The sequence below is a fragment of the Crocuta crocuta genome, unplaced genomic scaffold (assembly GCF_008692635.1).
Source record: "Crocuta crocuta isolate KB4526 unplaced genomic scaffold, BGI_CrCroc_1.0 scaffold343, whole genome shotgun sequence".
In the NCBI taxonomy this organism is placed as follows: Eukaryota; Metazoa; Chordata; class Mammalia; order Carnivora; family Hyaenidae; genus Crocuta; species Crocuta crocuta.
In genome coordinates this window covers 7,725,665-7,740,037 of record NW_027532679.1, presented here as the reverse complement: position 1 = coordinate 7,740,037, position 14,373 = coordinate 7,725,665, and the positions used below count along the sequence as shown (strand labels likewise).

General features: G+C 33.7%; 1 long non-coding RNA gene across 2 annotated transcripts in view; it reads left to right on the top strand.

The window, feature by feature from the left end:
• Window positions 1-353: 353 nt before the first annotated feature.
• LOC144245393 (uncharacterized) overlaps window positions 354-14,373 on the top strand; it is a 25,127-nt gene continuing 11,107 nt past the window's right edge. Inside the window, exons 1-2 of one of the 2 annotated variants that reach the window (XR_013339242.1) lie at window positions 354-436; window positions 3,582-3,656. This is a non-coding gene — a long non-coding RNA (uncharacterized LOC144245393). The remainder of the gene's footprint in view (window positions 437-3,581; window positions 3,657-14,373) is intronic. The other variant, XR_013339243.1, reaches the window with a different exon arrangement.

Sequence of the window (14,373 nt, the reverse complement as noted above, 5' to 3'; positions counted from 1 at the left end):
TCTCAAGAATGAATAAACATTAAAAAATTTTTTAAAAAAAGAAGTATATGCAAGAAAGTAAATCAACATGGGTTTTTTTTTTCGTATTCTTGATGTTTAATTATTTGACTCTTGACTTTTAAAGAATTTTTTGGAGACTTTATCTTGCACCATCATGACCCTTGAGACCAACTTTTCTTGTCCCACAGAACCCAAAGTGTGCGTATTTTAAAACGTTGTCATTTAAGATTGACTAACTGTTGTTGATTATATTTAAAATTGGCAAGGCTGAGACATAGTTGTACCTCAACATATGGGAAGTACCTAGTTTATATTAACTGCTCAGTAAATGTTTGTTGACTGAATATTGGTTGAATAAATATCTCTTACATAGCAATTTTATTTTTAGAAATATAAGTGAAGAAAACAATGATGTGACAAAGATTTGGCAATAAGGGTAAGTACAGAATCTTTATAATAGTTTAAAAAGAGGGAGAAAACTAAATAAAAAGTGTTAAATTACTGACAAACAAAATTATGGCTACATTATTCAGTGAACTGTTAAGTAGTCATTAAAATTCTTATGCAGATGTATATTTATTGAGATATAGAAACACTCAGAAAGCAGTAAAGGAAAAAACATTGTACTATGAGCAGGTACTCTGGTGCCCTGTGTATGTGTGTGTCTGTGTGTACTTGTGTCTGTTTATGTGTATGGGAAAAAAAGCCTAGAAGAGTCTACATCAAGTATTAAAATGGATCATCTCTGAATGAGGATTCTTGGTGATATTTTTCTGCACCAATTTCGTTTTCCTCTCTTTCTGGGAGTCCAATTACATGCTAGATCTGTTGATACTGTCCTACAGGTTAGAAGTTCTATTTATTTTTTCTACCTTTTTCTTTCTGTATAGATTGTATACTTTTTATTGCTCTACCTTAAGTTTCTTTGGCTTTTTTCCTCTTTAATCTCCATTCTGTTATTGAGTCCATCCAATGACTTCTTCTAATTTAAGTTATTGTATTTCTCAGTTTTAAAATCTCCATTGAGTTCTATAATTTGCTTTTAAGAATTTTCATCTTTCCATTAATTTCGATAATGTTCACCTTTACCTCATGGAGGATTGTTATAATAGCTACTTTAAAGTCTCTGGTAATTCCAACATGTGGGTATCTCAGGCTTGTTATCTGTTGCTTATTCTCTTGGGTATTGGTTAGATAATTTTGGTTCTTTGTATGTTGAATAATTTTGGATTGTGTCCTGGATGTTTTGAATATTATGTTGGTAGACTCTGAGTCCTGTTAATTATTCTGCAGAATGTTATTTGTTTGTTTAAGTGAGGAATCAGCCTTGTTATGTTCAGACTACAAGTGCTAATTCTCTTTCTGAGGGCGAATGTCAGTTCAGTTTTCAAACCTTTTCCATGCTTTTTGGTTCAGCCTGGCATATGTGCCTCTTGGGGGTTAGTCTTGAACCCGGGAAGTGGTTTATATCTAGTTCACTTCTTGAGGTCTTTGTTATTTTCTTTAAGTCTGTACTGTGTGTATGTGGCTTGGAGGCAAGCACAGGACTTATGTCACTTCATACACAGAATTAGAGGAATTCCTTTCGCCAACTCTTTCCTCTCTGGGATTTATTCCATGTTTTCTGAATTCCAGGGGTGTCATTTCCCAGTACCTCTGGCCACAAAGATTTATTTCCCTCAGATTTTAGCTTTTTCTACTGTTACAAAGTTCTTCATGACTGGAGGCTCCCACTTTGCAGGCCATGATTTAAATTCTGATTTTAGTCCTTGATCCACCTGCTGTCTATGTCTGAATCTGAGTCTATCTATAGATACATAGATACAGATATAGTTTTCTTAATATATATATTTTTTCATTTTTTACTTTTCATATCCCTCAAGTCATGAATTTTGCATTATTTTCAGAATTTTTAGTTGTAATCACTGGAAAAGAGAATCTGTATCTGCTTATCTCCACCTTAGCTGTCACCAGAAGTTTCCTCATGTTTTGTTTTTCCTTAAGTATTTATTTATTTTCTAAGTCTTCTACCAGAATACATATTATCTGTAAGGGTGAATTTGTTTTCTTAAAAAAAATAAAGGAAAAATTACTGTAGGGGATACCATGAGTTTTTGATAAATATTGTTATGACATAGTTTTTTTCAATTATTAGATAACTAAATGTGAGAATGATAATAATCAGTTTGGGTGCAAGTGTGGGACAATAGGCAATCTCCTAATATGACAATGGTATGCACATTACTATGTTGTTTTTCATGGTCACTATGGCTATCTTGATAAATTTAAAATGTACATTTCCCTTGACCTAGATGTTCAAATGTCGGGAGTTTATTCTGTAGAAACACACAAATACATCATGCAAGTACAGGTGTGTTCTTTGTAGCATCATTATATAACTCAAAACTGGAAAGAATTTAAACTCTCATCAATAAGGCAATAGTTTAATTAATATATTATAGTACCTGCATACAATAAACTCCTATGTAGCTCCTAAAAAGAACATGACATTTGGGTTTATTTTTAGAAAAAGATATCTACAGTTTATGTTTGAGTGAACACATGGATTACAGAAGATTACACATATATAAAATTGCATTTGCATTTATATATGTTTTTAGAAAGAAAACACAATCATTATGTAAGAATACACATGAAACTTGTAAGAATAATTTTCTCTGGAGATTGGACTATTAGGGAACAAGTATGCTATACATTGTCTCTTTTCCTTGAAGTTTTTGGAAATTAATATATATTAATATAATTTTTTAAAATAAAATATTAAAAATGATCTAGAAAGGGATTTCAGGCCTCTTGAGAAGTTTAGTTTTTGTTTTGTCTACAACTGATAATTAGATAATCTGCTAACCCTGGGCAGGTGGTGTGATGGTACAGATATGACTTTGCTTTAGGTTGCTGTCCTGGCAATTACATAGTACTTCTCTGGACAGTAATCAAGAATACCTCTGGACAACCAATTAGACAGAGATGGTATTTCTCAAGGAACACTGACACTGAAACAGTGAACACATAGGTACATATGTAAAAGCTTGCCTTATGGCATATTTGAAGATTCAGCTACAGAGCAAGAAAGACTAGAGTGACCAGTCCTGGCTACACTATGGAAATCAGGAGTAGGGCTTATGTGCAACTGATTCCCAACTGCCGAGTTGACATGTCAGCAGAGTAGCTGTTTCTTATCAAGTACTACGTGTTTGAATCAGGACTTCTGCAGAATCATGAAATGATGGGTTTCATAGATCAAAGTTCAGGGCTAAAGTGAGCTTTTGGGAGAGTATCTCTGAATTCTAGTGTATTAAATGTCCAAACTCACATTGGTACTTTGTCACCTACTGTCTTAAAGGATTTGTAAAATTATTTCATGCATCTGAGAGTCATTTCCAAACCATATGTTTTTTAAGGAGTAACTCCTTACTGTGCTTTATTATTCATAAGGACTTAAACTACTTAATGGTACTTTAATTTTATTTTCTTGTTTATCATCTGTTTCTTCCACTACAATGTTTGCTATATGATGGACAGATTTATATGACAAATATTTCTCTTGTTCTGTATGATAGGCCAAGTATTGAAATGGTGTCTGACCCAGAGTAAGGACTTAATAAATATTATTGATTAAAGAGTGATGCATGAAGGTAAGACACACAGTTCCTACTTCTTTTCTTTCTTCCTACCTCACTTTCCTCTATTTCAGTTCCTAGCACATTGTTAAGACTTCAACATCAACCAAATGGAGGATGTGAAAATCAAGAGAGGATTTAAAAGTGCCCTTCTTATCTATATTTGAAGCACTCTGGGCTTGGCTAAGATTCTTCACTGTTGGCAACATGTGTAGAGTGGGATTTAAAACATGAATACTATAATATTCATCTTCCTACTTGAAACCTTACAGCGAGTTTGTTTCTTCCCAAACAGGGATGAAAATTAATATATTTCAACTTGCCCTGTTCCAAATTCAGTCAATTCCTTATATTACTATTTTCATGTCATCTCAAGTATTTTATTTCACATTTTAATATATCTGAAATATGAATGTCTTTTACTATCATTGGCATCTTAGCAGTGTATCATAGTTAATTTGTTTGATATATCATACAAATGAAAGATCTTAGGTTTTGTGGAATATGATATTTGGGTTTCTCATGCTTCCATTCTAGCATTTTTGAGAATTAACGGGAATTAGTACTCTAGAGAGATTTATAAACAAAAGAACTGAATTCAGTTCTGCTAATTATGTGTGTGAAAATGGGCTGGAACTTTGCCCTTCTGGGTCTCTCTCTGTTCTGTAGAATGGCATTGGAAGAAAGCATGGATCTAATATTTTAGTGAAGGATTATATGTTGCTAGAAACAAACTATAACTTAAGGGTTAAAGAAATGACCAGAAAGAATCATGAGTAGGCATGGAAATTAAGGGCAGAAAGTAGAGTTTGAACTCATGAATTTCTAATATCCTGGAAATGGAAAATGGTCAGGATCTGAAGAAAGTATTTTACCCCCTCTTTTCCTATCCTCTCATTCTACATGTGCTCTCTTCATAAATTTTCTATTTTCTTTTTCTCCAAGCCATGGATCCTGTCCTCTGGGTTGATATGCACATAATCAAAGATGGCTTCTCTAGCTTTTAGTTTAACTCCAGAAGCTAATTAGCTTGTTTGAGGCTCAAGTCTACTCTAATTTCCCACCTTAGTTCAAGAATATGTACTTTATTAGGGAAGAGTCATTTATTACAAACATGGCTGAAAGGTCTACTCCAATGTTTGGTGGGAATAAATTCTCAGAGAAGAGGGAACAAAAGCTAGGCAGGTTCTGTAGTATCTAAGTTCTATGGTAGCTATACAGACTTTCTGTCTTCTGGCTGTAAAATTGGATGAACTACAGTGTTGGGAGAAATTGCCTTTTTAACATAATCCAGAACTTTTCTGCTAAAGAATGATCTTGGTGAGGGATCTGAGGAATGAAAAGCCTTTCATTAATATTGTCTCACTAATGAAAATCTTATAATGAAAATCTGATAACTCCTGGATTTTTTCTTATTTTGTAAAAGGTCCTATGTATGTGTGGCTGTCTTTCAAATCTGACAGAAGCCAGAGAGGAAAGGGCTTTAAAAAACACATTATAACTCCCAATTTTTAAAATTGAAATAACTAGCCAAACAAAAATTATTTATCATTGTTAGATATTATTCTATCATCAGAAGGAAGGGAACTATTGAATCAAGCATCTTTCTGTAGTTTGTATTTATTGTCATATTTTTGTTGAGTGAAACACTGTAATCTTTTTAATGGTTCCACTTACAGGTGGGGACACTGTGTTTGTGTGTGTGTGTGTGTGTGTGTGTGTGTGTGTATGTGTTAGAGACAGGGAGAGAAGAAAAAGTAGGAGGAGGGTGAGAAGGTGGAGAAAGGAGAGTAGAGGAGGAGGAGGAGAGTAACCAGAGCAAGGGAGCTTAGGCATTTATTGTTGTTTTTCTGCATTATTTCTATTAGATACTTGGGAAAAACCATGGTCCACCCTCATTTTTCTAGGATGGTAAATTTCTTATGTTTGGGGCAAGCAGAAAAACCACAGTGACTAAATGTTGAGATGACCTGGGACAATTTTTCACTGACCTGAGAGATCCTGGAATGAAAACTAACACTACTTGCATATATGCATTATACCAGATTCTTTCCATATAGCACTTTTAATACTCTTAACAGCTTGGCCAATTATTATTATCCCCAAGTCATTTATACAGAAAATAGCAGCTTAGAAATGGATAACTTGAGCTAGATTACATAGCTAGCATGCAGTGATGCCAGGATTTGAACATGCACATGTCTGATACCAGAGGATGAGTTCTAGTTTCAGTGCATGAGTTCTACTTTCAGCACTTGTGAATTTGCTCTGAGATCTTAGGCGAGTCCCTTATGATTTCTGTGCTTCATTTTCATCAGGCATAATGTCTGTCAAATAAAAATGGCTCAAAAATATTTGTTGAATTGAATTGGATACTCATTTACATACAAGATTATTGTGAGTGTTGCTGGGAATAATCTGTGTATAGAGCAGAGGGATTAAGAGTTTGGGCTTCTGGTCTATCTACATCACTCTGGGTTTATTTAATTTTTTTAAGACTTGATTTTCTCAATGACAGAAGGAAGGATAGTAAGAAGACTGAGTCATTAGATCATTACAATGATTAGAAAACATTTTAAGAATATTTAAATTGCTCTACAAATTTCAGCTGTTGACTATTACAAATGAAATTTTAAGTGGGCAAGGACTTGAACACTTTGAGTTTTGACAAAACAAGTTTGGACTTGGTTTCATTCCTTGCTCTGGTGGGTGGTGGTGGGATTATCCCATTTCAGGGTCTTTGAGACACCCAAAACTCACATTTCCCTCTAGCAACAGCTGCTTCTAGGCTTGTAAACAGTCTAAAGGCAAAAAGATAAGAATTTCAGGCACCACTCAAATCCATGTAGTAGAAACTTTCTAGGATACAACAAATACATTTAATTTTCTGGTTGTCCTTACCTAAACACAGTTCAGTAACCCTAAATGTCTATGACTTCCTTTCACTGAGACTCCGCAGTCTGGAATTTGGTTGATCCAGGAAGAAAACAACAGGGAGAAAATTAGGGACAAATATACTCTGATGATGAGATTTTGAAGGGTTCAGAGTCTGTGCATATATTTGCTTATATTTCACATCTACTGATATCTTTTAATGTAGAAATGTGACTAATTCCCTCCTACATGCTACAATTTGCAAAGAATTAGGTATTTTGTTACTTTTCTTTAATAGATTACCATAAAATATGTAATGGAAGAAAGATTTGTCCACTCTTTAGGTAGTTATATAAACTGCTTTAGATTTTTACTTAGATTTGGAAGTTTCATCCTATGAAATTATCTTTTGGTCATTTGCTTTTTTTTTTTAATAAACTAATATTCCTTACCACTACTTGTTGGTAGACATCAGTCTTGAAGACCCAACTAATGCTCCGTCATAAAATTTATTTCGAAATTCCCCTCCAAAAATTGGTATGTATTTAGGGGGATATTCAAAAATTGCTGGTAATTTATGAATCGCCTTGTTGGACAGGCAAGAATTAACCTTTTCCTCTATTATAAGACTATAAATCTAATGGAGTGAAACCATAGCAGACTTTGACTGAAAGAGCTTATCAGACTCTGATGCAACTATAAATAATATGATATCAAGACATGCATCCTGAAGAATTTAAAGAAAATGTAATACATTTTTTATTTTCTCTATTTAATATTAGTATAGCTCACCTTGAGACTCTTACCCTTCATTTTTCCTATGGACAGTGGGTAAACATTCTGGACTTCAGTATTTAAAAGTGAAAGATTGTGTGATTTAAATTTTATGAGAAGAGGTTATATTTCAGATGTGCTTTCCGAGGAGTCAGACAGCAGCATTTTTGTAAAAGTCCTCTTCAGTCTGAGAGCTGAAGGTGGAGCCATTGTGCTATGTCCAAGAGGCATTCTCAGTGTTAACTCTTACAAACTTGTTTATGTAATTCTAGAAAGGACATAGTCTAACAACAACAACAAAAGTGGGTTTTTGGGGGATTTGTTTTTGTTTGTTTGTTCGTTTTGTTTTTAACTCCTAGACTGCCATCTTGGATAGTTTATGGAGGAGACTGGATTATTGGAATTTCATAGGATATGGAAAAACCCGCCAAAAGCCTTGGAGTTTGGAGTTTGAGGTTTTTGCAATGACTATGGTTTAGACAATTTCTGGAGGATGGGAGGAAATTGTCATCTTTCATTTACATCTTTGTGGGATTCCTCTGGAAATGTCCCTACGGGCCTCAGTTTTATCATTTGTAAAATGAATGGGTTCTCTTAGCTATTTTCTCTGCTCTTTTTCCCTTAAGAGTCTAAGGTGTTTTTAAAGTGCTTCCTTTCATCCAGATCAGCTTGCGCTCTGAGGAAATGTAGCTGCCCTACGTGTGAGGGCAAGGAAAGGAGAGAGTAAAAAAGGTACTACCTGTCAAATCCCTACTGCGTGCTTAGGGCTTCACAGGGTTGTCTCATTTTCTAATAAGAACCCCATGAAGTAGCTATTACTAGCACTTTTTCACAGATAGAGGAGCTCAAGGTCACTAACATTAAGTAATTTATACAATTATACATTGAAGAAGTGGCAGGACAGTGTTTTGGATCGAGCCCAATTTGATTCCAATTTTGAAAGCATTTCCAATGTAACCAAAGCTTTGTATCCACCTGCAATAGAAAATAAGGAAAGTAGTATTTTTTTCTTGAAATGAATACATAGAGTTTAAATTAAAAATACATAGCATGATCTTAAATTGTGTGGAAATATTATTTTTCATCTATTAGTATGTCAAAGATAATTAGCACATTGTTTTGACAAATGTGTTACAGAAGAGGAACTCATCTATGGCTGGACTTTCCCTATATTTCACACATTTGGGAGAAATTTAGACATTTGTAATAGTAGCTATAAACATCTTTGTTTTACTTGGTCTTTTATCAAGCTCTTCTTTTAGATGTGTCATTGTTTGACATATCTTCCCCAATTTGAGATTCTGGAAGGATTTTCAGATGGATTCTTCAAACACTTTTATATTTCATAAAAACCTTTATCTTTCTTTTGGAATTTTTAAAGGGATAAGATGGATCGAGCTTTCCCAATGGCTATCTAGTTGTCATTGCATAAGCCATCTTCTCTTACTGACTTGAGATTCTCTTTAACGTATACTACATTTTTGTATGCATTTGGGTCCATTTTGGTACTTTCTATTCTACTGCATTGAATCTTCAGTGTGCTGCTACCACACTGCTTTAATTGTTGTGGCTTAATAATGTTTTAATGTCTTTTTGTGCCAGTGTCTTTTAATATTCTAAGTTTTTTCCTCAGATATTTTTTCCCTGGGTATTCTTGCTTGTCTGTTGCTTCATACAAATTTAAGAATTAAGATTGCCCTACATTTATAGATTAAATTAAGGAGAAATAACATTTCTTTTTTTAAAATTTAAATTGGATGTGATTTTATTTTTTATTTTTTCATTTTATTTTTTGTTTGTTTATTTATTTATGTATTTATTTANCTCCTATACGTGCAAACATATGATATTTGTCCTTTTCTGCCTGACTTATTTCGCTCAGCATTACACCTTCAAGGTCTATCCATGTTGCTACACATAGCCAGATTTCATTCTTTCTCATTGCCATGTAGTATTCCATCGTATAGATAAACCACATCTTCTTGATCCATTTGTCTGTTGATGGACACTTAGGCTCTTTCCATGTTTTGGTTATTGTTGAGAGTGCTGCTATGAACATTGGGGTACATGTGCTCCTATGCATCAGCAGAGAAATAACATTTCTATGATGTTTAATCTTCTTATCTAAAAACATGGTATGCTTTTTATTTGTTCATCTTTTTGGATTCCTCAAGAGCATTTAAAGTTTTTCTTTATATCTTGTGAATCTCTCATAATATTTACCCTTATTTTATATTTTTATTGCTATTGCTTTTACAGTATCCCATTATTGTAAGTGGTTATTGTTTGCAAATGTGAAGGCAATGATTTTTGTATATTAAGTTTATTCCAGCCTACTTATTTGTATTTTCTTTATTGTGTATAGTTATTCAATGTATATATTTTTTCCTCTGGTATACAATCATATCATCTTCAAATATTAAACAACCTCACATTTTATTTGCACTAAGTAGAATATCCAAAACAATAGTAAATAATTGAAGTGAGAGAGAACATCCATCTGTTTTGTCTTATAATATTAATAATTTTCTGATATTCCACCAGCTCTGCATTTCTGAATCCATCCCAATTGGTTATTACTTGAAGTTATTTTAATATATTGCTGAATTCATTTTGCTAATTATTTTTTATCCTCGTAGTGAAACTGGTTTATAATTTTCTTTTTTTACTACTCTCTTATTGGGTTTCATATCAAAATGATTATTGCTTCATAAAATGAACTGTGAAGTTTTAAAATTTTAAACGTTTTTAACAACTGAATTGTCTGTTCCTTGAAGGTTTGAGAAAATATCCCTAAAACATAGACAGTTCATTAATAATTTTCAATTTCTTATATTGTAATTAGTCCTACTGATTCAGGACATAGTTTCCACAATATATATTCTAAGGGTACGGCCTATTTTATTTAGTGTTGTTGATATATATTGAGGATACACAGAATATTCCCTGACAATTTTTTTGATGATGGAATATCACCATTTTTCATCCCTAGTGAATTAATTGATGTAGGCAATGATTATCAATGGCTTTTATATCACAAAAACAGTGAATCAGATCTTGATAGAAGTACATGATGTCACCTAGGAACTAAGTTGTCTTATCACATAATGGAGCCTGAATCTTTTTTTTTTTTATCAGTTGATTTTCTTTTTTCTTTCTTTNCCTCCTACACTGTTGGTGGGAATGTAAACTGGTACAGCCCCTCTGGAAAACAGTGTGGAGGTTCCTCAGGAAACTAACAATAGAACTCCCCTATGACCCAGCAATAGCACTGCTAGGAATTTACCCAAGGGATACAGAAATGCTGAGGTTCACCTCTCTTTAAAAGACTATACTTTTTCTTCCCTCATGCTCCTTGTACCTCAAGAGCAGATGCTGAAGTAGGTTTCCTCCTTGCTCTCTTGCTCCTTCTAGACCAGGACTTTTTCCTTTTTGAAAAAACCCTGTTCTATAACCCCTTATATAACACGTCACATCATTTTCCCTGTGACATCAATGCCTATTGTTTTTGGAAAATCCAGTTGCTAACCTTCAACATCTGGCTTCTTCATTTTTGAACTTGTCATTAATGACCTTTTTCTTTCCTTCACGAGCTTTTCAGTTCCATGGACACACCTGGAACCATTTAAAAAGTGGCACCTCATCTGTAACCTCAAATGTCAACATATGACCTTGAACATAACCTGCTGTCTCAATCTACTTTCTCTACTTTCTCCAGTTTCTCAAGTACTTTTTATCTAGTATAGCAGTTCTTTGACTACATTATCACCTCAAAGTATTAGTACTATAAATTTTACTTTAGCCTGTAGTTTTTGGTAGCATAGTTTAATTATAAATTGTCCTTAATTTCAATTTCAAATATTTTATTATTTAATATTTTACTATTCAGCAATTTCAAAATAATTTTAGAGTGAAGATCCTTATACCCACCATCTAGATTCTAGCATTATTCTTTTATTCTACTGCTTACCGCGTATTTATTCATTTACCCATTGCTCTACCTATGCATTAAGCCATTATATTTTGTAAGTTACATTTCAGAGTAAATTGCAGATTTCCATATATTTCTCCCTACATGCGTCATCGTGCATATATTTAACTAGAGTTCAATTTTCATTTACAGCTTATTGTATTGAATTTAAAAATTGCATATGATGAAATGCCCGAATCTTAAGTGCATATTGGCAGAATTTTGACAAATGCACATCCTTGTGTAGTCAATCCAAACCACTATCAAGATATAGAACATTACCATTAGCCCAGAGAATTCCTTTATGTCCTGTTCCACTCAATCTCTGCACCACACTTCCAGAGGCAATTTGTTTTTTTAATCACAGATTGGTTCTGTGTTTTCTGGAATTTCATACAAATCAAATGAAATAGGTGTTCCTATGTGTAAGATTTTTTTTTTACATAGCATAATGTTTTTGGATTTCATCCACGTTTTTACATATTTTGATAACTTACTCATTTTTGAATTCTATTCTGTTATATGACTATGCCGCAATTTGTTTATCCAGTCTCCTATTGATGGAAACCTGGGCTATTTCCAGTTTGTTCTATTATCTTCTTATGTATTAATTGGCCATTTGTATATCTTCCATTGTGAAGTTTCTGTTCAAACTTCTGCACTGTTTCTAATTGGGTTATTTTGTCTTTTTATTATAATGTTGGAGGTATTCTTTTTTAATTTTATTTTTGAGAGAGAGAGAAAGAGAGAGAGAGAGCAATAGCAAGAGAGGGGCAGAGAGAGAGAGGGAGACACAGAATCCAAAGCAGGCTCCAGGCTCTGAGCTGTCTGCACAAAGCCTGATGGGGTAGGGGTGGGGGCTCGAACTCAAGGCCTCTGAGATCATGACATGAGTGGAAGTCAGACGCTAAGCCGACTGAGCAACCCAGATGCCCTGGAGGTATTCTTTTTTTAATGTTTATTTATTTATTGAGAGAGAGAGAGAGAACAAGCAGGGAAAGGGGCAAAGAGAAGGAAAGAAAGAATCCTAAGCAAGCTCCATGCTGTCAGTGCAGAGCCTGATGCAGGGCTCCATCCCACAAACCATGAGATCATGACCTGAGCCAAAACCAAGAGTCAGACCTTAACCGACTGAGCCACCCAGATGCCCTGGACATATTCTGTATATAATCTGAGTAACACTTCTTTGTTAGACATATTTTGCAAATAATTCTGCCTTACTCATTTTCTAAAAAGTATTTTTGGATGAACAAGAGTTTAAAATTTGGATGAAGTTTATCAAATTGAAATGCTTATTACTTTTTGTGAATTGCCCAAGAAATGTTTCCTTACTCGAAGTCATGAAGATATTCTCCTATGTTTCCTCCAAAAGCTTCATGGTTTTCTTTTACTTTAGGCCTATCTGTAATCTTCTTGGAATTCATTTTTATATGGTGTTAGGTGGCGGTCATAGTTTATTTTCCCCTTATATAAATAGCCAGTTATTCACCATCATTTGTTGAAAAATTATTTTCAATTCTCCATTTGATTGCTTTGGTCCCTTTATTAAGTATTAGCCATATAAGCTATGCCATTACTGCCCTAGCTTGATTACTTAGCTTTGTAGTAAATTTTGAAAATAGGTAGTCAAAGTCCTCTTTGTTTTCTTTATTTTAAAATTGCTTTGGTTATTCTAGGTTGTTGCATTTCTATATAAATTATATTGGCTTGTCAATTACAAAAAAGAAGAAGAAAGAAAAAAAGCATTGAAATTTTGACAGTACTTGCATTATACTTACAGCCAGTTGGGGGAAATATGACATCTTATCCATATTGAATCTTTCAATTAATAAGATATATTTATGTCAGGGATGCCTGGGTGGCTCAGTCGGTTAAGCGTACGACTTCTGCTCAGGTCATGATCTCACAGTTTGTAGGTTCGGGTCCCTCGTCGGGCTGTGTGCTGACAGCTAGCTCAGAGCCTGGAGCCTGCTTCAGATTCTGTACCTTCCTCTCTCTCTGACCCTCCCCTGCTCACGCTGTCTCTCTCTCTCTCTCTCAGAAAGAAATAAAACCTTAAAAAAATTTTTTTAAAAGATATATTTACATCTATTTTTTGTGTTTAAAAATTCAGCAACATAAGTTTTAGCTTACAGATTTTGATGTTCTTTTAATAAAATTATTCCTAGTGCTTTTCTAATTACTAATTCTAATTTTTTTTTCACTTTTTCATTTACATTTTAGTTAGTATATAGTGTAATATTGGTTTCAGGAGTTGAATTTAATGATTCATCACTTACATTTAACACCCAGTGCTAACATAATTCTTAATTTACCTTTGATGCTATTATAAATGGAGTTTTAAAATTTATTAAATCATTGAGTGCCAGAATATAAAAATACAAATAATTTTTGTATATTATCCTTGATTTCTGCACAGTTTCCAAATTTACTTTTTGGTTTAGAAGCTATTTTATTGACTCTTTAGAATTTTCTATATAAACAGTTATGTCATCTGCGAATACAGGCACTTTTACTTCTTCCTTTCTAATCGCTATAGTTTTTATTTCTTTTGCTTACCTTTTTGCAATAGCTAAGATCACCACTTGAATAGAAGTAGTGAGAATTGAATATTTTTTTAAAAATTTTTAATGTTTTATTTATTTCTAGGAGAGAGAGAGAGACAGCGTGAGCAGGAGAGGGTCAGAGAGAGAGGGAGTCACAGACTCTGAAACAGTCTCCAGGCTCTGAGCTCGCAGTCAGCACAGAGCCCGACGCGGGGCTCGAACCCACGAACCGCGAGATCATGACCTAAGCGAAAGTTGGACGCTTAACCGACTAAGCCACCCAGGCGCCCCGAGAATTGAAATTTTTGTCTTATTCTTTATTTAGTAAGAAAGTGCTCAATATTTTACAGTTAAGTATGATGTCAGTTACTGTTGTTTTTTTTTTTTACAGATTCCCTATATCAGATCTTTTGTGAAGATCTTTTGTGTTCTTAGCTGACTGAGGTGTTCTATTGTTCAAATGCTTATTCTTCATCAATTATCATATGAGTTTTGATTTTTAGTGTGAATATGGTAAATTATATATATATAGATTTTCTTTTTTTTTTTTTAATTTTTTTTTTTTTTA